We start from the raw sequence: 24,123 nt of genomic DNA, 5'->3' as shown, positions 1-24,123 counted from the left end.
ACAACCGGGAGAAAATTTTGATGATTTATTCGGTGTTTGGCGTTGCGGGCGGTGTGCCATTGTCGCCACCACGCCCCTCCCGAGACCCATGGGGTGTGGATCTTTTAAATAACAAACCACAGGTTGCTCATATTTCGAAGGAACCCTCACTTTTTCTGGTTTGTTCTTTTTGCACTTAATTTTACACTCAACTTTTTAACTTTTACGTCCTCTGGTATGGGTGGGCCTTAGCGCGCCCACACCACCGAGGTACACAATTACATGGTCCTGATGAAAGCCCAGTAAAATCAATACACATAAGGGCAGAAACATGTCGACCCCACTCTAAGTGGAAAATACCCAACACATTAGTTGGTAAATTTCCAAATATATTTTAACCAATGCCTGGCTAGCCACAGAATAAAGTTTTTTGTCTGGAATAGCTTACTGGCATTTTTTAACTCACTTTTTCACACTATTGTCACGAAAAACCAGCTCCACAGTAATCTGGCGTTGCAGCACACTAGGGAGGCATTCGGCTTCTCCTAGTGGGCCCGATGATGAAGCATGTCACCACCCAGGGTGGTGAGTGAGGGCTTCTTTTGAAATCCCTAAGTGACACTCTTAGAGGTTGATTTCTATATCTTCTCATTTACTGTGCTTTGCGCAAACCTTCTCTGACGACACTCTTTTGTTGTTTATAATAATTACTTGGGGGACAAAGAGTGTCCTGTCTCTTCCCTCTCTCTCTAGTTGTTGTATTTGATTTATTCGGTAACACAGGAAAAGATAGTTTGGTATGTTGACAGTCGACTGCCAGCCAATCAGAAACTCGCTCGCGCACGTAAGGGTACGCGCACGTACGGTACGCGTACCGTACGCTTACGGTGCGCGTACGGTGAGCGCATATAGATATATAATTTGCTCAAATTCAATTTTCTCAACAACTACTGGAGGTATTTTCACCAAATATAGAAAAGGCACTACTGCATACCTGTCCCTACCATTATGCCAAGGTTGGTGTAATTCCGTTCAGCCGTTCGGGCTGTAGCCGTGTCTAAAGATCCCATAGAAAATGCCATTTAAAAAATTTCAAATTCAATTTTCTCAAGAACTACTGGAGGAATTTTCACCAAACATAGCAAAGGCACATCTGCATACCAGGCCCTACCATTTTGCCAAGTTTGGTTTAATTCCATTCAGTCGTTCGGGCTGTAGCCGTGTCTAAAGGTCCCTATGGAAATTAACATGGGGAAAACATGTTTTGGGACCCCCTTTTGGCCCCCGCTTGACGAATCCCCCCAAAACTTTCAGGGAAGGAGCGGAGCGGAGCCATTTTAAGGAAAATTACACGCAGATTCTTCAATCGGCGCCAAAGGTATTCCCAATAGAGTGTTGGGGATTTCCTATGGTAACTAGGTCCTAACTATATATACCTACTGGCGACCGCCAGTAGGTAATATATATATATATATATTGATAAAGGCAGCTTGACTGCTGAAGCGCATCCCTGTTCCTGTGTATGCTGTAACTGACGAAATAAATGAGAGAATTCCCACTACAACGTGTTCTGGCTCCTAAATTCAAATATAGTTGGGGAATATTCATATATATATATATATATATATATATATTATATATATATATATATATATATATATATATATATATATATATATATATATATTACCTACTGGCGGTCGCCAGTAGGTATATATAGTTAGGATTTTTTCTCTATGGGATTTTTGAAAATTCTTTGTCTAATAACTTTGGCGTTTGTGGACGGAATTGGCTGAAATTTTCAGGAAAATTGAACATTTTGTTTCTGAGCAGCCCCTGACAATGTGGGGGGGGGGGTTTCATCAAGGGGAGGCTGAGAAAAAAGGGGGGTCCCAAAACGCGTTTTTCCCATGTTAATTTCCATAGGGCGGTTAGCCTCATTTTTAGCTCGAACGGCTGAATGGATTTGCACGAAACTTGGCAAAATTGTAGGGACTGTTAGCCCGATGTGCCTTTGCTAGGTCTCAATATATGTGCTCCAGTGGATTTTGAGTAATTTAGGTTCAAAAAAAGATATACATCTGGGCAGAGCCTAACCACACATCTGATCTGATTGGCTGTCAGCACTTCATCCAAGAAGTGTTGGCAGCCATCTTGGGACCAATATACATGATAGCACCTCATTAAAAAGCATTGTAGTTAATAGAGGGTTTTAGGACTTTAGTTACATTATAAATCATTTGTTGATGGTACCATACTCGTTTTAGGAATTGTGGTGGGTTCTAAGGTGATTTTACCATGTGAAAAAACCTTCTGCTGTGATATCATGAATATTGTTTGAAAGAAAACTAATATCTCATGATTTTCCCACAGTGGTTTGGAAGGGGATCTATAAGCTAAACTGAAGGCATATTTTCTGTAAATTCACATTATCTTTCTCAGTCATGTGAAAATTAAGTCTGACATTCTCAGTAAAACATGTACATCCAACAAGGACAGAGACTGTCAGTTGATTCCTTTGTGTTCTACTGCAGCCTCCTAGAGTGTTCTAAAGAACAACTAGAGCGCTAACAGTCCTACTTATTACAAAGGTATGGCACACCTGAAGCCATCTTGATTGGAATAAAGTGGTAACTCTTAAAACATTTAATTTAAAAAGAAACAACATGAGGGGGTATATTTTGCCATAGAAAGTATGATTAGTGCTGCAGAATGAAAAATTAGGGCACATGTTGAGTGACTTCTCAAATCCTTTTCTATTTCATTAAAACATTCTGACATGCAGTCTCCCAAAATGGCCACCAGAGACAAAAGAGCCCAAATGTAGCCCAAATATCACCCAGATGTAGCCCAAGTATAGCCCAATGACAGAATGTCCCAGAGTGTTCTAAAGAACAACTAGAGCGCCACTTGTGGGACACCCCCGCGCCGCACGGCCACCAGCTGCTGCGTGTGCCCCCTGCCGCCCTCTGCCTCGCTGCCGCCTCGTTTTGCCGGCTCCCGCCGCTGCGAGTGGTTTTTCTGGTTTTTCCTTGTTTTGTCGATTATTTGTGCTTGTCTGGGATTAACTTGCCTTTTTTCCCTGCTGTTTGCGTTCATTCATACCTGTTTGTACTTTATTGTATTTTTCTTCCGTGTTGCCCTCCTTCCTTGTTGTCCGCCTACCTCGACGCCCCCCGCCCTCCCTTCCCGCCACCGCCGCTTGTCCCCGCCCCTTTTTGCCTTCTGTAACCCTCCCCGCTCCCGCCTCCCAGCTGCTCCGCCCACCCGCGCACTTGGCCTTAAATGGCGACCGTGCGACGCAGGTGAGTGTGACCCACTTGTGGGACACCCCCGCGCCGCACGGCCACCAGCTGCTGCGTGTGCCCCCTGCCGCCCTCTGCCTCGCTGCCGCCTCGTTTTGCCGGCTCCCGCCGCTGCGAGTGGTTTTTCTGGTTTTTCCTTGTTTTGTCGATTATTTGTGCTTGTCTGGGATTAACTTGCCTTTTTTCCCTGCTGTTTGCGTTCATTCATACCTGTTTGTACTTTATTGTATTTTTCTTCCGTGTTGCCCTCCTTCCTTGTTGTCCGCCTACCTCGACGCCCCCCGCCCTCCCTTCCCGCCACCGCCGCTTGTCCCCGCCCCTTTTTGCCTTCTGTAACCCTCCCCGCTCCCGCCTCCCAGCTGCTCCGCCCACCCGCGCACTTGGCCTTAAATGGCGACCGTGCGACGCAGGTGAGTGTGACCCACTTGTGGGACACCCCCGCGCCGCACGGCCACCAGCTGCTGCGTGTGCCCCCTGCCGCCCTCTGCCTCGCTGCCGCCTCGTTTTGCCGGCTCCCGCCGCTGCGAGTGGTTTTTCTGGTTTTTCCTTGTTTTGTCGATTATTTGTGCTTGTCTGGGATTAACTTGCCTTTTTCCCTGCTGTTTGCGTTCATTCATACCTGTTTGTACTTTATTGTATTTTTCTTCCGTGTTGCCCTCCTTCCTTGTTGTCCGCCTACCTCGACGCCCCCCGCCCTCCCTTCCCGCCACCGCCGCTTGTCCCCGCCCCTTTTTGCCTTCTGTAACCCTCCCCGCTCCCGCCTCCCAGCTGCTCCGCCCACCCGCGCACTTCGCCTTAAATGGCGACCGTGCGAACGCGCAGCGGTCACGCGCAGCGGGCGCGCCGATTGTGCGCCGAAGGCGCGCCAAAGGTAAGCCCGTCTACGCCCGTCCGCGCCTGGACCGCGCCCAGTGCCAGGACCCCTGGCCCACGAAGACCCCGACCGACCCGCCTGACGTACTCCGCCGCCGCCCTCACCGCTCTCAACACCGGCCGACTCCCAGAATGCCATCAAGCCACTCCAAGACGCACCCACGGACCTTTCAGCTGCCACGCCTGCAGGTTCTCCTGCAACCGGACCAGCCCCGCCAAGTCGAACACCACCAGCACCCACCTCAAGTGCATCCTGCTCAACACCCGCTCCGTCCACAGACACGCCATCGAACTCTGGAACCTCCTAGACGCCACAGCCCCTGACGTTGCCTTCCTCACGGAGACCTGGATGAACGCCTCATCAGCTCCCGACATCGCCATCGCTATCCCAGAGGGCTACAAGATCGTCCGGAGGGACCGAAACGCCAACCAGATGGGAGGAGGCATTGCCATCATCCACAGGAACACCATCCGTCTCACGACCAGCATCGACAACACCCTGACCAGCGCCGAACACCTGCATTTCCAGATCCACACCAACCCGAACACCACCCTCAGAGGCACCCTGATCTACCGACCCCCTGGACCACGCACGCAATTCAGCGAGGACATCGCCGACTTCGTCAGCCCGCATGCCCTCCCCTCCGCTGACTACATCCTCCTGGGAGACCTCAACTTCCATCTGGAGAACAACAACGACCACCACACCAGCACCCTGCTCGACAACCTCGCCAACCTGGGACTCAAGCAACTGGTGTCCACCCCCACCCACCTCGCCGGACACACACTCGACGCCGTCTTCTCATCCAGCACAGACATCGACTTCAGCCACGCCACAGAGCTTCAATGGACGGACCACAGCTGCATCCACTTCACCTTCAAGAGAACGACGACCCACCAACACCAGCAACAGGCCGCCCGCAGAAGCTGGAACAAGATCACAGCAGACCAACTCGCCACCTCCCTGAGCCAACACCCTCCTGCCAGCTCAGCGAACCCCAGCCAGGCCGCCGACTACCTCACGAAGTGGATCAGCAACTGCGCGGACGAACTCGCCCCACTGAGGACCCCGCCTAGCAGACCCGGCAGCAAGAAGGCCCCTTGGTTCACCGACGAACTCAAGAGCTCCAAGAAGAACTGCCGAGCCCTCGAGAAAGTCTGGAAAAGGGAACCGACAACGAACAACAGGACCTCCTACAAACTTGCCACCCGGAAACACCACCAGCTGATCCGCGCCGCCAAGAAAACAGCATTCAAGGACCGGCTGGACAACAACGCACACAACTGCAAGGAACTCTTCAACATCGTGAAAGAGCTTTCCAACCCCAGCGCAGGAAACAACGACATCACCCCATCGCAAGACCTCTGCAACTCCCTCGCCTCATACTTCCACAACAAGATCGCGGACATACACAGCAGTTTCAACAACCAACCAACGCACACCACGACCGACCAGCCACCCCCCCCCACCACCACCCTCCACGCCTGGACCCCGATCAGCACCGAAGACACCATCCGCACGATGAACTCCATCCACTCCGGATCACCGACCGACCCCTGCCCTCACCACGTCTTCAACAAAGCCGACGCTGTCATCGCACCCCACCTGCGAGACATCATCAACACCTCCTTCGACACCGCCATCTTCCCTGAAAGCTGGAAACACGCCGAGCTCAGCGCTCTCCTCAAGAAACCAACAGCGGACCCCACCGACCTCAAGAACTACCGCCCCATCTCGCTTCTCCCGTTTCCAGCCAAAGTCATCGAGAAGACCGTCAACAAGCAGATGGCCGCCTTCCTCGAGACGAACGGATCCCTCGACCCTTCACAGTCCGGATTCCGAGCCAAACACAGCACCGAGACCGCCCTCATCGCCGCCACCGATGACATCCGAGCCCTGATGGACAATGGAGAAACAGCGGCCCTCATCCTCCTAGACCTCTCCGCGGCATTCGACACGGTCTGCCACCGCACTCTAGTACGGCGCCTCAGCAACATCGGAATCCAGGACAAGGCGCTGGAATGGATCATCTCCTTCCTCGACGGAAGAACACAGAGAGTCCGCCTACCACCGTACAAGTCAGAGGCCTCCGAAGTCATCTGCGGCGTCCCCCAAGGATCATCACTGAGCCCCACCCTCTTCAACGTCTACATGAGCCCCCTCGCGGCCATCGTACGCAAACACCACCTCAGCATAATCTCCTACGCCGACGACACCCAGCTGATCCTCTCCCTGACCAACGACCCCGCCGCCGCCAGAGCCAACCTGCACGAAGGGATGAGAGAGGTAGCCGAGTGGATGACGACCAGCCGCCTGAAACTGAACTCGGACAAGACGGAGGTCCTCATCCTGGGCTCCTCACCCTCCGCCTGGGACGACTCCTGGTGGCCTCCCGCCCTGGGCACCGCACCCAAACCGACAGACCATGCACGAAACCTGGGCTTCATCCTGGACTCCTCCCTCGCCATGACCAGGCAAGTCAACAGCGTCTCCTCGGCGTGCTTCAACATCCTACGCATGCTACGGAAGATCTTCTGGTGGATCCCCACAGAGACCAGGAAGACCGTCACCCAAGCCCTCGTCACCAGCCGACTGGACTACGGCAACGCCCTCTACGCCGGGACCACCGTCAAGCTCCAGAAGAGACTCCAGCGGATCCAAAACGCCTCAGCCAGACTAATCCTCGACATCCCACGATCCAGCCACATCTCCGGACACCTGAGAGACCTTCACTGGCTCCCCGTCAACAAGAGAATCACCTTCCGCCTCCTCACCCACGCACACAAAGCCCTACACGACCAAGGCCCGAGCTACCTCAACAGCTGAGTCAACTTCTACGCTCCCAAACGCCACCTCCGATCAGCCAACCACGCCCTCGCCGCCGTCCCCCGCATCCGAAGAGCGACCACAGGAGGAAGGTCCTTCTCCTACCTGGCCGCCAAGACCTGGAACTCCCTCCCGTCCGACCTGCGCCTGACCCAAGACCACCTCTCCTTCAGGAAGAAGCTGAAGACCTGGCTGTTCGAGCAGTAGCGGCACCCCCCCCCCCTCCCCCCAGCGCCTTGAGACCCTACGGGTATGTAGCGCGCTTAATAAGTGTCACTGATTGATTGATTGATTGATTGAACAGTCCAACTTATTACAAAGGTATGGCACACCTGAAGCCATCTTGATTGGAATAAAGTGGTAACTCTTAAAACATTTAATTTAAAAAGAAACAACATGAGTTGGTATATTTTGCCATAGAAAGTATGATTAGTGCTGCAGAATGAAAAATGAGGGCACATTGTGAGTGACTTCTCAAATCCTTTTCTATTTCATTAAAACATTCTGACATGCAGTCTCCCAAAATGGCCACCAGAGACTAAAGAGCCCAAATGTAGCCCAAATATCACCCAGATGTAGCCCAAGTATAGCCCAATGACAGAATGTCCCAGAGTGTTCTAAAGAACAACTAGAGCGCTAACAGTCCTACTCATTACAAAGGTATAGCACACCTGGAGCCATCGTGATGGGAATAAAGTGGTAACTCTTAAAACATTTAATTTAAAAAGGAACAAAATGAGGGGGTATATTATGCAATAGAAGGTATTATTAGTGCTGCAGAAAGAAAAATTAGGGCACATTTTGAGTGACTTTTCAAATCCTCTTCTATTTCATTAAAAAATTCTGACATGCAGTCTCCCAAAATGGCCACCAGAGACAAAAGAGCCCAAATGTAGCCCAAATATCACCCAGATGTAGCCCAAGTATAGCCCAATGACAGAATGTCCCAGAGTGTTCTAAAGAACAACTAGAGCGCTAACAGTCCTACTTATTACAAAGGTATGGCACACCTGAAGCCATCTTGATTGGAATAAAGTGGTAACTCTTAAAACATTTAATTTAAAAAGGAACAAAATGAGGGGGTATATTTTGCCATATGAATTATGATTAGTGCTGCAGAAAGAAAAATTAGGGCACATTTTGAGTGACTTCTCAAACCCTCTTCAATTTCATTAAAAAATTCTGACATACAGTCTCCCAAGATGGCCACCAGAGACAAAAGAGCCTAAATGTAGCCCAAATATCACCCAGATGTACCCAAGTATAGCCCAATGACAGAATGTCCCAGAGTGTTCTAAAGAACAACTAGAGCGCTAACAGTCTTACTTATGACAAAAGTATGGCACACCAGAAGCCATCTTGATTGGAATGAAGTGGTAAGTCTGAAAACACTCAATTTAAAAAGGAACAACATGAGGGGGTTAATTTTGCCATAGAAAGTATGATTAGTGCTTCAGAAAGAAAAATTAGGGATCATTTTGAGTGACTTCTCAAATCCTCTTCTATTTCATTAAAAAAATTGTGACATGCAGACTGAAACATGCACTTTGAATACCAGCAGCAGACGTCCCTGGTGAGCAGTAGCTTTACTACAGTGATCTAATGTGCAACTAGAGTGCTAACATTCAGAATTTATGGCAAATGTGTGACACATCTGAATGCCTTCTTGATGGAACCAAAGTAAACAAGCATTGAAAATGCAATAGATCTCGCCCTCGTTTAAGTTAAAGCCATTCTGTTTGTAATGAGGTGGCTTTTTAGCTTTGCTTTTATTAGTGTTTTTTCAACTTTCATGTAAATAACATGCATCTGTATGCATATAAGTATATGTATGCATGCATTTATGTTTGTATTTATATAGATATACAGATGATATATGTTTATATATGTATGTATATATATATATATATATTCACTGAAAAAACCATAGGCTATAGACCATATATAGTTAGGAATTAGCATTTACAAAACCTTGAAAATTCACTGAAAAAACCATAGGTTATAGACCATATATAGTTAGGAATTAGCATTTACAAAACCTTGAAAATTCACTGAAAAAACCATAGGTTATAGACCATATATAGTTAGGAATTCGCATTTACAAAACCTTATTTTACTCACACAAAACCATTGAAATTCCATATATAGTTAGTTGCACTAACTATATATCGCGCACCCGCAATCCACTGCTGATGATGTCACATATTACATCATTCATGACATGGTCAGTGACATCACTGATGACATCACTGATGACATCTCAAATGACATCACTGATGACAACATCCAGTGACTGTATGTTTCTGTAAAGTTAAAATATGTCTTACATATTGAAGAATGAGTGGATGTATAAGTGTCTGGATGAAGGATTTAGTAGGTGCATGACTGACTGTATGAGTGAGTGATTAAATGTGTCTCACTGAGTGCATGGGTTAGTGACTAAACTGTCTTAATTTGTGCATCATTAAGTCTGTTGTTCTGTAAACTGTTGCATGTGTTGATAAGTAGCTATATGAGTAACCATATGGGTTATTGATTGGTTGCCCAAGTATTTGTATGGGAGACTGAGTGTGTGTGTGGGTGTCTGGGAGGTGTATGACTCTGTGCATAGATGTGTGAGCAGTTGATTCACTAGATGTATGGTTTCAAAAGTGCATGTGGAAACAGCTTTATGGGCCGTTGACTGTGTGCATGAGTGTATTGGTGAGTGAATGGATATCTCAGTGCTACATGTCAAAGTAAGTACATATGTAAAACACAGTACATGTGAGAGTTGACATATATAAATAACTGTGCATAAGAGCCAGTGAATGTGTGAGTGGCTGTATGGATCATTGTGAACTTGTATCAGGGATTGTATAAGAGAGTAAATATGTGTTAGTATATGTTTGAATAAGTAAAGTTTGTATAACTGTATAGTTGAGGAAATGGAGGTGTGATTGATTCTTTGCATGACTGACTAGGTGTTTGAGTAACTCCATGGATGAGTGACAGTCTGTGAGTGTCTGTTTACACTGATTGTATCTAAGGTTATATTAGAGTCTGAAGAGGTTCATCGTATTATCACATGAATGATATCATCAGTGATGTGATCAGTAATGTCAAATGAGATGTCATCAGTGATGTCATCAGTGATGTCATTTGAGATGTCATCAGTGATGTCATTTGAGATGTCATCAGTGATGTCATCAGTGATGTCACTGACCATGTCATGAATGATGTAATATGTGACATCATCAGCAGTGGATTGCGGGTGCGCGATATATAGTTAGTGCAACTAACTATATATGGAATTTCAATGGTTTTGTGTGAGTAAAATAAGGTTTTGCAAATGCGAATTCCTAACTATATATGGTCTATAACCTATGTTTTTTTCAGTGAATATATATATATATATATATATATATATATATATATACATATATGCTCCACTTCCCAAGTGCTTCACTGCACTGAACAGGACCACGGACACAGTAATGGTTGTTGCCAGCTTGTATTTACTGTGCAGGAAAACGTGCATGCCTCAGACGCGTTTCGGACACTGGGCTGTGTCCTTGCTCACTACAAACAAACGGGCAGTAAAGTGGACATTTAAAACCACATGAGGCGCAAAACAGTTACCTCACTGTGCAAATTGCAGACATGGAAGAAATACTTGTGTAATCTTTTTGCAGTTCTATGCCTTCAAATTGCCTACAAATATTAGTACCTCTTCACATTTAAACTTTTAAACATTACATAGTTGGTATTTCTGTCATTGTATTATCTATCATATAACAAATTTCGTATATATACATACAATTAATAATAAATATTGTGAGTAGCATATAATACGTTGTTGTATTAAAACATCAATATGCCTCTGTAGTCCTAGCATGTTGAATAAATTTAAAGTGCTATGTGCAAGTCGATCCATGGTTAAAGGTTTTAAATGGATCTTGTTTTGTACTGTGATCTGATAGCACTTATCTATGTAAAGTGCTGTGTGCTAACGTACGTTCATATCAAATAATGAGGTATTACAGCTAGCAATACTACACATGTATGTACCTATCTAAAAACTATTGCATGTAAAACAATGACTCTAATATGGGTTGGAGGTACGATATTCCGTATGCATGAATCTTATGCAGAATCATAATGTCCATCAGTAGTTCCAATACAAAGGGTGGACAAATTCAGTCAATGCCAGAATTTAAAGACTTAGATTCCAATGATGCTCGGATATATGTTACTACTCTGTAAAAACATATATGTACTATTATAGAATAGCCAAGGGGGAAATACCCAAAAAGGCTACCGGGGGCATGATCGGATTCACTTATATGTAGAACTAATGGGTCCAAAAGTGTATGAATGTGCAAATTTTTGGGCAGTTATCATAATGTGCCCATGTCTATGTAAAAAAAAGGGCGCCCCTACTGTGTTCCTGAATGAAGTGAAAAAGTACTTAACGAGTGTCAAACTAATACACAAAAAACAAAATAAAAAAGGTAAAAAATATCACTAACCACAGGAATGTAGAGTATGATGTACAATACTTATATGGCAGCAGGGCCTATGAATAATAGAAAATATTAAAACCACTGGCTAATATATTGTTCTATTCTCAATTGTGTTAGGAGAAAAAAGTAATTCATTATTATATATACATGGGTATTATCTACTGGTGGTCGCCAGTAGATAGTTATAGTTAGGACCTATTTTCCGTAGGAAAATCGCAACATTCTATTCCCAATAACTTTGGCACCCATTGACGAACCTTCGGGAAATTCTGAAAACTCGTGGCCCTCTCCGCTCCGCTCCTATCTTGAAATTTTCAGGGTGAATCCTCAAGCGGGGGCTGAGACGAGAAAAAAGGGCGTTCCCAAAACGTGTTTTCCCCATGCAATTTACTATAGGAAACTTTAGACACGAGTACAGCCCGAACTGCTGAACGGAATTACACAAATTTTGGCAAAAAAGGTAGCCCTTGGTTCAGAAAGATCCCTTTTTGTTAAATAGTGTAACTCCGTTCAATAGTTGCTGAGAGAATCAATATTTAAAAAGTTTCAATATCTATGGTTGCGCAGGATCCGCGCACCCTCCCGATCACGAGCTTTATCCTAATTAGCTATCAACACTTCAAACCAGGAAGTGTTGGCAGCCATCTTGTGCCTCGGTAGAACCGAGGCACAAGAAATCAGTATAACGAAGGCGCAAAACACGAAAAGGGGGTAGGGTAGAAACACCATGACCCCATAGGCCTTCTTAGGGGGTCCCAGAGGACCCTCAGGTCCAACAAAAAATAAAAAATCTGCGAAATGCGCGACGGATCCGCGGATCTGGCAGCGAAAACAAAAAGGATGCGCGGGCTCCTGTGCTTTGTTAATGTTTAGCCTCCGGGTGGGCCAATTCCCGGGGGCATTGGTAGAAATATTTGCTGGGGCCCGCGGGGACCCCCGCAGCCCCAGGGACCACCACCCCCGGGCTTTCAATTATTAATGTGCGGGAGGGCACTCAGCCCTCCCACAGCCCCGGGACCGCCACCCTCCGGGGCTTTCTTTTTAATGAGTGGGGGGGAGCCTCCAAGGACCACCACCAAGCCCTGGGGACCGCCATCCGAGGGTTTTCTTTAGTTTTGTAGGGGGCACATGGCCTCCCCGCAGCCCCAGGGACTGCCACCTCCCCGGGGCACTAAGAATGCAAATGCGGGGGTCCGTTACCAACCCCGGAACCCTGGGGACCACCACCTCCCCGGGGCTTTGTAATTGAAGGGCGGGGGGACGCGCTGCCTCCATTCTGGAGCCCTTAATGGCCCTGGGGACCACCAACCCCCCAGGGCCGGATCCTGCAGTGTCCCGGGATGCCCACCCCCTGGACACTGCTGTTTGCTATGGAAGGACGGGAGCCTCGCGGCTCCCGCCCTTTAATAGCAAACTTGCTTTGGCTTTTGGGAGAACAGGAAACCTGCTCTCTCTTCCAAAATCTAAAGCAGATTGCTTTTCCACACGGGGAGCTGCATCTTAGCATAATCTCTGAACAGCGCTACACGCTGCAACGACTCCCTTCTCTGGCAGCCATTCTCGAGGGCGCGGCGCGTGAACGAGACACGCCCCCTCGGTTGGCCACGCCCCCTCACCAGAATACATAAATAGTGCGCGCCGAGGCTAGGCGCCGCACTAACGATAGGACTCCTGAGGCGGAAAGCCGGGAGCGAGGAAAACGCTGATCTTTTAAAAACTTTTATTATTGATTGTGATACTCTGTTCTGATTATCCCCCCCACCTACCTGCACTTTCTGGCATCTCTGAACAGCGCTACACGCTGCAACGACTCCCTTCTCTGGCAGCCATTCTCGAGGGCGCGGCGCGTGAACGAGACACACCCCCTCGGTTGGCCACGCTCCCTCCAACATCTTGTCCAGCTGCTATAAATCATGTGTCTTGGTAGGAAGCGCAGCGGACGAGCGCAGCGGGCGCGACGTTTGCACGCCAAAGGCGCGCCTAAGGCAAGCCCGTCTGCGCCCGTCCGCGACTGGCAGGGACTAGGGGCGCCTCACTCTGCCCCTCACATCACCTACACCCCGGACCTACTTCGTAGCTACCAGGGCCCCTGGCCCATCTCGGCCACAACAAACTCTCGCATCTCTGCTCTTGGCATAGCTCCCCCTACCCCTCTTTCCCGCCCTTTCCCAACTATCGATACCTTTCCCACGATCTGTGAGTCAGTTCCTTTGCCAATCCCTAAAAACTTCACTGCCTTCTACCTTAACACCCGGTCCGCTGTTGCCCATGCGCACGAACTTTCGGTCCTGCTGGACCTTCACGCTCCTGATCTCCTTTTCTTAACCGAGACCTGGTTCTCCGACGACTCCCTCCCTGCCCTTCTATCCACCTTACCGGCCTCTTATTATGCCCTCAGGGCGGATCGTCCTCCAGGCAGAGCCGGGGGCGGCGTGGCGGTCATCGCACGTACCGATCTCCCCTTTCAAATCCTTTCCCTACCTACCATTGCCACCACCGAATTCCTGGTGATTCGCACAGTCTCCACCTCTCCCCCTCTAACCTGCTTCCTTACCTACCGTCCCCCCCAGTCCCCCCTGCAGTTTCTCCCCGACTTTCTGGAGGTCCTGGCCACCATTACAATCAACAATTCCTCCATTTTGCTCCTTGGCGATTTCAATTTCTGGCCTTCTGATCCCGCCGAATGTCCATCATCAAAGGAATTTCCTGAAACCCTTCACTCCCTCAACTTTATATCTCATGTTCACTCCCCCACCCACATTAAAGGTCACCAGCTCGACCAGATCTGGTCCCTGAACTGTCCTGTGGAATCACTCTCCATCTCCCCTTGCCCCTGGTCCGACCACCACCTGATTTCTTTTCTCCTTCCTATTCTCCCCCCAGCCAAGCCCCTTCGCCCCAAAAACACCTTGGTCCGATCATGGGGCCGTGTCAACCTTGAGAACTTCTCCTCCCTCCTTACCGGCTCTCTTCCCTCTCTTCAGGGCCTTACCACCGCCTCCCAGGTTGATGCCATAGATCAGTGGCTCTCCCACAGCCGCGACTCCGTTGCCCCGCTCAAGCGCATCACTTCCAAACGCGACAAAGACGCCAATCAGTGGTTTAATAAAGAGCTTAAAACCACCAAACTAACAGTTCGCCACGCGGAGCGGGCATGGAGGAGAAACTACTGCCCCACCTTAAAACTGGAATACACTAACATCCTGAGCCAGTACAAAAAAGGTATCTTGGAGGCTAAAACATCTTATTTCTCCTCCAAGATCTTAGCAGCAGAGAACCAGTCCAAGGAGATATTTACCATCGTCCATAACCTGGCGTTCTCGGACAGAACCACCCTAAAACCAGCCCCGTCCGATGATCTCTGCCTCTCTCTCAATAATTATTTTATCCACAAAATTGCCACTATCAAGGCCAACATCCCTCCTCCTTCCTCATCTTTTGTTGATCCTCAATGTCCTCCCCCCAAAGGCGCACTGACCACCTTTCCCCCTATCACTCGGGAAAGTCTGATCTCTCTGGTGCCCTTGATCAAATCTGGCTCCCCGCTCGACCCCTGTCCTGCCCACATCCTCCGTCACATCTTTGTTTCTTGCCCAGACCCTCCCCTTCACCTCCTCAACAGTTCCCTTTCTCAAGGCATAGTCCCCAGCTCCCTGAAATCCGCGGTAATTGTGCCCATTCTGAAAAAACCTGGGGCAGATCCTTCTGTCCCAGCCAATTTCCGCCCCATCTCCCTTCTGCCATTTCTGGCTAAGGTGCTCGAGCGCCATGTCACCTGCGCTCTGAGGTCCTTTGTGGAGAAGCACGGAGCCCTTGCCCCCCGCCAAGCCGGCTTCCGCCCCGCACACTCCACGGAGTCCGTTGTCATGTCGGTTCTGGACACCCTCAGGGAGGGTATGGACACCAATCAGTACCAGGCCCTTGTGCTCCTCGATCTCTCAGCCGCCTTTGATACGGTGGATCACAACATCTTACTTTCCCGTATCAGGGCGGCAGGGATCGGGGGGACTGCCCTGGTCTGGTTGTCCTCCTTCCTGAGCGACCGCACCCAGGCTGTCCGCCTGGGTGACTACACAGCGGACGTCCGGAAAGTTCAGTGCGGGGTCCCCCAAGGTTCCTCTCTCTCTCCCCTCTTGTTTAATCTGTATATTGCCCCTCTGATTTTCTCTCTTCAACAGATGGAGGTCGCCGTGTTTAATTATGCGGATGACCTCCAGCTGGTCTTCAATCTTTCCTCTCCCTCTGCTGTTCTTAACTTTCAAACTGTCATGCTTCATATCAGGGACTGGATGAACCACAACCACCTTAAACTCAACCCTGACAAAACCGAGCTGGTGTTGACGGGTGGTTCATCCAGTCCCTGGTCCCCTCTTTTCTGGCCCCCCTCTCTTGGTTCTTCTCCTGTTCCCTCCTCCTCAGTTAAAACTTTGGGCATAAAACTTAACTCTCAACTCACCCTTCACTCCCAGGTTAGCTCTGTGGTATCTTCCTCTTTCCTTTCACTGCGTACTATACGCAGGGTGTCCCGCTTCTTCTCTCTCTCTGCCCTCAAACTTATCATTTTGGCCATGGTGGTGTCCCGCCTGGACTATGGGAACGCCCTGTATGCCGGTATCCCTGCATACAGTTTGCGTCGCCTACAACAGATACAAAACCAGGCGGCTCGCCTGGTTTTCAATCTCCCTAAATTTCACCACTCTACCCCACTCTTGAAATCACTTCATTGGCTCCCTGTGCGAGCTAGAATTCAATTCAAGCTCGCATCCATCACTTTCCTGGCCCGATCGGGTTTGGCGCCAGCCTTCATCTCCTCCGAGATTGTCTCATACGTTCCCACCAGGGCTCTACGTTCCTCCTCCCAGTCCCTCCTTATCATCCCACGCTTTCGGAGAAAGAAGTGGGGGGGATCCAAATTTGCTATTCTTGCCCCCACCCTTTGGAATTCCCTCCCCCTTGAACTTCGCTCCATCACCCTCTACTCACAATTCCGCAAAAGCCTTAAAACCCACTTATTCACAAAATTCTTTGATTAAATGCTCCCTCTGCCTCCCCTGCTTCTAACCTCAGTTCCCGTTAGCTACAGCGCCAAGAAACCGCTGGTATACGTGCGCTCTAAAAATACTTTAAAACTCAAACTCAAACTGGCATACAACGTCTGAAAAAGTTGAGGGTACAGGATGATTTTGCAACAAGGCTTCTTTCTGCTCTGCTGTTTGTTCTTTCTGCACGTTTTCCTTCTTCCTGCACTTTTCTTGGTCTTTGAGGACTTCTGTTGCTTCTTTCTACATTTCTTTTTTTTCTTTCTGTGCATTATTTCTTCTTTCTTCACATGGAAGCATAGTTAGAAACGAGCATTTAAAAAACCTTTGAAATTCACTGAAAAAAAACATAGGTTTCAGGCCCCTTATAGTTAGGAATTAGCATTTAAAAAACCTTAGAAATTCACTGAAAAAACATAGGTTTCAGGGGCGTTATAGTTAGTTGGACATTTCACTCGTACGAAACCATGAAATTCCACCGTTATAGTTAGTTCCGCTAACTATAACTCGCGCGTCGGCAATGCACTGCTGATGATGTCACATATTACATCACTCATGACATAGTCAGTGACATCACTCATGTCATCACTGATGACATCTCAAATGACATCACTGATGACATCATCCTTGTGATAGAGTGCCAGACCTCCTCTCACCCCAATATAATCTTTGATGCACACATTCAAAAATAGAAACTAACATTTTCAAGACAATGGACATACCAATACCAGTTAAAACAACCTATTCAGTAATTCCAAGATCTACATACACATCCACTCATTCACCAACAGTCCTATACAGTCACTCATACATGTACTCACTCATCATATGTACTCATACACCTAAACATCCTGTTACACACCGCCACTCATCCATAGAGTTACTCACACACATAGTCACTCATGCTAATAAAGAATCAAACATCCATTTACTTGCATATCCAGTTATACACACACCACCACACTCACTTCTACCGAAACGTACACATACTTACTCTTTTAAACTATCACTTATAGAAACACACACGTATTCATACAGGAACTTTTCCAAACTCTCACTCTTACATATACTCACTTATATACACCAATACTCACACATACTAGTATAACATATATGTAGTTACTTATCAAGACACTATTGAGACAGTGATTCACTCACTAACACACCCATACACACACACCCATACACCCATACAGTCATGCACACATACTGTCTTCAAAACATACAAACAGCGACTCACTGCAAAATGTGTGAGCATAGCAGTTTACGGAGCGGGCATTTGGGGTTTCCAGGAATGCATATCAATTCAACGTATTGAAAATTGTCAAGCAGACTACGTCGTCTCTTACCTTGTTCAATGACTTGAAGTCTTTTGATGACGTAGATGATTTTCGCGAAGACGCAAGGGACCAACTTCCCAAATGACTAACCCTAAACTTGCAGATTATATTTATACTACAAGAGTAAAACTAGTAATAGGGGAGGAGGGCCGGTAATGGATGTTGGAAGAATTGAGTATTCTTGCTGTCGACCTGCGAAACAACAAGCATTACAATTTTACTCTTTTATCCAAAATGGTAGAGCCTTCACCTAACCTAATTCCTAGTTTACTAAGGGTCTTCTAAGATCTGAGATTAATTAGAAAGCCTACCTGCGACCAGTGCTTTCTTGATTTGCATCCAGTATTTCTTTGTCTTGTGGGTAGATAAAGTCGTCAGGTGATTCTCTGGTGATTCTTATGTGCTTGTCTTTTCTTGGATTAAACTAAAATCAAAAGATTCAGTTATAACCTTGTTCTTCTCCTTTATTCTAAGTTTGACCTCTCAGTCCCTTCCTACTTAAAATCTTACTTACTAATATCAGTTCTTGTAATCCTGATACCTTGTGGGTTCTGAATTATCTGAAAAAACTGGTTAATTTCTTTAAGAAGAGAAAAGCACAAGCATAAACTTGTCATACCAGAAAGCCTTCATGATCATGATTAAACTCTTTAAACAAGTGATTCACTAATATTCATAACATTGCATAAAACTCTAAATGTCCTTTTCCTTCAATAACAATTATTCCTTGAATTGCTTTCCAAAAATAAGGATTCCTAAAATGTCTCCTTCTTTGTAATTGTTCCAAAAATTGTCCTTGTCCCTTACTTGTGAAGGGTGCCAGAAAATATCACTGAAAGATTTACTTATCTCCTCATATTTGTCTTTGTCTTTTGTGCTTCGGAAACTCAGAAGATCTACAGAGCTACTGACGGAGAGCGCAGGAAGAAAAAGGATTCCCGCAGGTAAGTTGCAGCACGGAGCTCCTGACGCGATCCTCAGCTCTCTCCAGCGAAAGGCAAAGCACTTCTAGAAGGCTGGGTGCGGTTTAACCCCTTCGCTGCGGCGGCTATTCAGCTGCAGCGCTAAGGGGATGGGGCGGCCGCGCGGCGGTTCCATACTAGTAACGGAACCGCTCCGTCACGGCTCGTGGGTGAGCTGTGCTTGTGACGGAACGGTTCCATCACGAACCCGCCCGCCCATTAAAGCGTCAGCGCAGGCGCTGAATTCGTGCCGCGCAGGCGCGGCGAGCGGGCCGTGACGGAACCGTTCCGTCACAAGCACAGCTCACCCGTGGCTTGTGACGGAGCGGTTCCGTCACAAGCATGCAACGGGTTAAATAGGCGACCGCACCCCGCCACACCCAGCCGCACACCAAGGAACATGCGCACCGATGCGCAACCACTGAACCCGCAGATTCGGGCTCAGTTTCAGTGCGACTTAGCATCCTTTAGCTTCTGGCAAAGTTCTCCTTACAATCAAGCCACATGATTCTGCTCTAAAGTTAGTTTCCTTAAACATTCAATAAAAAGGGAAGCTGGAAAGTTACACGATCGTTAAATGACAAATAAAGAAATACAAATTATCTATGATGATTCATATTGCCAACAGTTCACCAAACACACTGACAATGACGCGTGCAAGGTGCACGGGAAAGGGGTGGGATTTTAAGGCTTTTCAGAAACGCCATAATAGATGGTGGGATACTGGCTGTATTTCTAGGCGTGATTAAGGGATGAATAGGGCAAATCGTGACAGTACTCCATCCTCAAGATCCCCCCTAAGACTGAAGAAATGGGTCTTGGTTTATCTGGATGTCGTAAGTGAAAAGTTCTAACTATCTTAGGAGCATTTTTTAGATGTTCTAATGGTTCCCATGACCTTTCTTCCGGACCATACCCCTTCCAATCCACTAGATAAAAGAACTTTCCTCTGACTCTTTTGGAATCTAGGATTGTTTTGACTTCAAACTCAGGATGTCCTTCTATTTCAATGGATGGAGGAGATTGACGTAAGCGGGTTTGAGGATGGAATGGTTTAATCAGAGATACATGGAAGACTGGAGAAATCTGAAATTTTTTAGGGAGAACCAATTTTACACAAACAGGATTGTTAATTTTCTCAATAAAATAGGGACCTAAAAATCTAGGATTGGATTTTTTATTCCCTTTAATTTTTTAATTTTTAGTACTTAACCAAACCTTGTCTCCAGGCTTATATTCTGGTTGTACTGTCCTATGTGTATCTGCTGCCTTTTTCTGGTTCTCTTTTGTTTTAGCTAAAGTAAATGCTGCCTCTTCTTGAATGGTTGAAAATTTAGAAATATAATCGGAAATGGCAGGAACTGTATTTGCATTGTTAGAGTCCTTTGGAATACTTTTGGGATGTAAGCCATAGTTACAGAAAATTGGGGACATGTTTATAGAAGAATGCTCAGAGTTATTATAAGCAAACTCTAAAGGACTCAAAAGATCCGACCATTCCTCATTTACATATGTTAGCATACAACGAAGAAATTGTTCTACAGTCTGGTTGGTTCGTTCTTTAAACCATCTGTTTGAGGGTGGTAACTAGATGATAGTTGAATCTCCATGTTTAACATAGAACTTAGATTTCGCCACACACAAGAGATAAATTGAGAACCTCTGTCCGAAATTACTACTGAAGGAATGCCATGTAATCGAATTATATGAATCATCATCAGATGAGCAAGTTCCATGGTAGTTGTAAGTTTCTTTAGAGGAATGAAATGTGCTTTGTGTGTGAATTGATCTACAACTGTTAAAATGGTACTGTATCCTTTCTTGGTTTCAGGTAGTTTGACTATAAAATCTAAAGATACAGTATGCCAAGGTTGAGGTGGAATTGGGAGAGGCATTAACAATTCACCTGGGGCTTGATGGGATGTTTTATTTTGAATACAAACACTACATGTTTCTACATAATGTTGTACATCTTTATATAAAGAAGGCCACCAAAAACTTCTTTTAATTAGCTCGTAAGTTTTCATTACACTAGGATGAGCAGATAAAGGTGTATCGTGGTGAAGGTGAATTCCGGACTTTTGAATGAAATCTGTAGGTACCATGATTAGATCATGAACTAACATCAGTTTGTCTTTTTCTTGAAGAAAAGGATAATCTTTTTTCCACTGATCAAAACTTATTTTCTCCAACTCTTTCTTGATATCGACAATAATATCACAAACTGACAAACTAGCCTGAAAACAAGAAGTTGGGATTACAGGGTGAACTATTTCAGGCTGGTCAGGAATCTTTTCTCCAATCCTGGATAAAGCATCTGCATTTAAGTTTTCTTTCCCAGATCGATATGTAATCACAAAGTTATAGTCATCAAAAAACATGGACCAACGTAATTGCCTTGCTGATCAAGCTTTCACTGACCTTAAAGCTTGTAGGTTTCTATGGTCAGTATAAATTGTTACAGGATGACGAGCTCCAAGCAAATAATGGCGCTATTCTTCGAAAACTTCTTTTATAGCCAAAAGTTCTTTATCTGCAATTGCATCATTTAATTCCGCTGCAGATAATTTCCTAGAATAAAAGGCAATTCGATGCATCTAGCCAGTTTCAATATTTTGTTGTGTTAGAATGCCTCCTAAGGCAAATTGTGATGCATCAGCTTCAACAATAAAAGGTTGACTAGGATCTGGGTGACTTAAAATAGGTGCTGATGTAAATTGATGTAAATTGTCTTTTTTTTTATTTTTTATTTTTTAAAAACCTTTATTTTCAAATAGTGCACACAGCTATTCAGCCTTATATCCCGGAGGCTAGGCAGCAATTCAAGAAGCAGCAAATCAGAGTGTAAGAAGCAAGGTACCAGGACGAATGAAGGTTATAATTTTTCATTTTTTATAGTTTATAAAAGAAGGAACAAGTACAGAAAGAGGCGCCAAAACTAGCGCTAAGATAGAAGGCAATTAACCCATTATGCAATGAGGCCACTCGAGGAGTCAGCTAGGCACAATGATAACAATTATATTCAAAACAATATAGATACAAAGATCCGATGGGGGAAGGAAGCACAGGATAATAGAGATATAGAACCGTCAGTTGGATTTATGGCTATGGGGACAAGTGTTCTTCCAGTGGAACGGATTCCGGTGGTATGCAGATGTCACCCCTATACTCGTTCCAAGCCCCCCACAACCTCTGCCATTTTTTGGGTTTACCTCTGGCCACATACACAGTCTTCTCACGGAACATACACCAATCCATATTGGCCTTCCACTGTACCACTTTCGGGGCTGTTGTTGCCCCCCACATCTGTGCAATGTCCCGCTTTGCGACCATGTTCCCAAGGGTTACCCACTGGGTTTGAGCCGTGTTGTGATCTGTTGGGCCCCAGATATTTAAGAGGCATCTCCGGGCCTCCGCATGTACTTCTACCCCGGTCACCTCACTCATGATCATGTGCACCCGCCTCCAGTAGGAAGCTATCACGGTGCATTCCCAAATAATGTGCATAAAGGTGGCGAGAGCACCACAGCCACGCCGACAGAGGCCGTCAACCGAAAGTCCCATATGCATTAATCTGGGGCCAGTGACGTAGACTCTGTGCAGGATCTTTAGTTGCACCAATCGAAGACGGGCGGGGATAGCGACCTCCTTGGGGGATGACACAGCACATTGCCAGACCTCGACGTCGATCTCTATCCCGTCCCGCACCCATTGCTCTCTCACCCCCAGAAGAAGATCCGTGCGGACATTAATCAGTTTTTTATATGTCAGAGAGATAGCGTTGTCCGGCATGTGGCCGTCCAGTACTCGGTCCTCCAAGGGAGAACTTTCGGGGATTGCCGCACCAATCCAGGCCTGGCGGAGAGGAGTGCATGTCGCAGCTGGGCGTACCGAAAATATTCCGTTCCACCCAGCTGGAACTCCGTCTGTAGTTGGGCAAAAGACTTCACCTCCCCACGCAACATCATGTCCTCCACCCTAGAGATCCCAATCATGTCCCACTTATCAAACCCCTTAGTGTGCCACAGTTTACCCAGAATCTCAGAATCATAAAGTGGAGTTGCCATTGCAAGTTTGTCCTTCCACCCCTGTGCCTTTGTGATCGTTCTCCAGATGTGCACAGCGGTTTTCGTTGGCCCAGACATCCGCCTATCAAGAGATCTCGTATACAGCGCCCTATGATATTTCCCGCCATCCAGAAGCCACCGATTCATGGCGTACCCTGGATTATCCACCGGGCCGTATAGGCCATGATTAATGGCTGCCAGCTGGGAGGCCCAATAGTATCTCCGCACATCGGGTAATGCTATTCCCCCATCATACCACGGGAGCGTGAGCTTCATGATAGCAATGCGTGGCCGGCCGGCCCAGAGCAGGGCACATTGCAAGCTCTCGATTTCGCCAAAGTATCTGGCCGGGACCGGGTCTTGAGTATTTTGCAGGGCGTACAGGAATCTGGGCAAGGGCATCATCTTAAATAACGCCGCGCGCCCAAGCAGGGAGAGAGGAAGTTTACGCCACCCCTCCACATCACGTCGGAGACGAAGAAGAGGGGGAAGCAAATTGTTTTCATAGCGTGCTATGGGGTCAGTGGAGATATAGATCCCCAGGCATTTGAATCCCTGTCTCGCCACCTGTATGCCACAGTCCCTCGGAAGACGAGGTGTCCCCCCTCTCAGAACGTATAAGTGCGACTTTGACCAATTAATAACCAGGCCAGAGTACTGACCAAAGAGTCGAAGCACGTCACAGGCCACGATGAGAGACTTACAAGGGGAGGTGAGATACAGAAGGATGTCATCTGCATATAATGACACTCGGTCCTCGAATTCAGGGGACCAGCGAATGCCATGTATGTCAGGGTGGTTACGTATCCAGGCTGCCAATGGTTCGAGTGCAAGTGCAAACAGAAGGGGAGACAGAGGACAGCCCTGCCTGGTGCCCCTCTGAAGAGCAAAGGACGCGGAAACTCGACCATTGAATGTCACATTAGCCAGCGGACTGGCATACAGAAGTTTAACCCACCCTACAAATCCCGGGCCAAAGCCGAGCTTTGCCAACACTGCCCACGGGTAGTTCCATTCAAGGGAGTCAAACGCCATTGTGGCATCCAACGACGCCAGAACAGCTGGCTCCTCGAGGGTGTGGGCCCTAGCCAGGGCTCTGTGGAGTCTATGAAGGTTAAGGGCAGTGTTGCGGTGTGGAATAAAGCCCGACTGGTCCGGGTGCACTAAGTCGCTGATTTCGCCAATCAAGCGGTTGGCCAACAATTTGGCAAGAATCTTAGGCTCCG

This window comes from Lissotriton vulgaris, chromosome 6 (genome assembly GCF_964263255.1).
Source record: "Lissotriton vulgaris chromosome 6, aLisVul1.2, whole genome shotgun sequence".
In the NCBI taxonomy this organism is placed as follows: domain Eukaryota; kingdom Metazoa; phylum Chordata; class Amphibia; order Caudata; family Salamandridae; genus Lissotriton; species Lissotriton vulgaris.
This window is presented reverse-complemented; position numbering follows the sequence as displayed.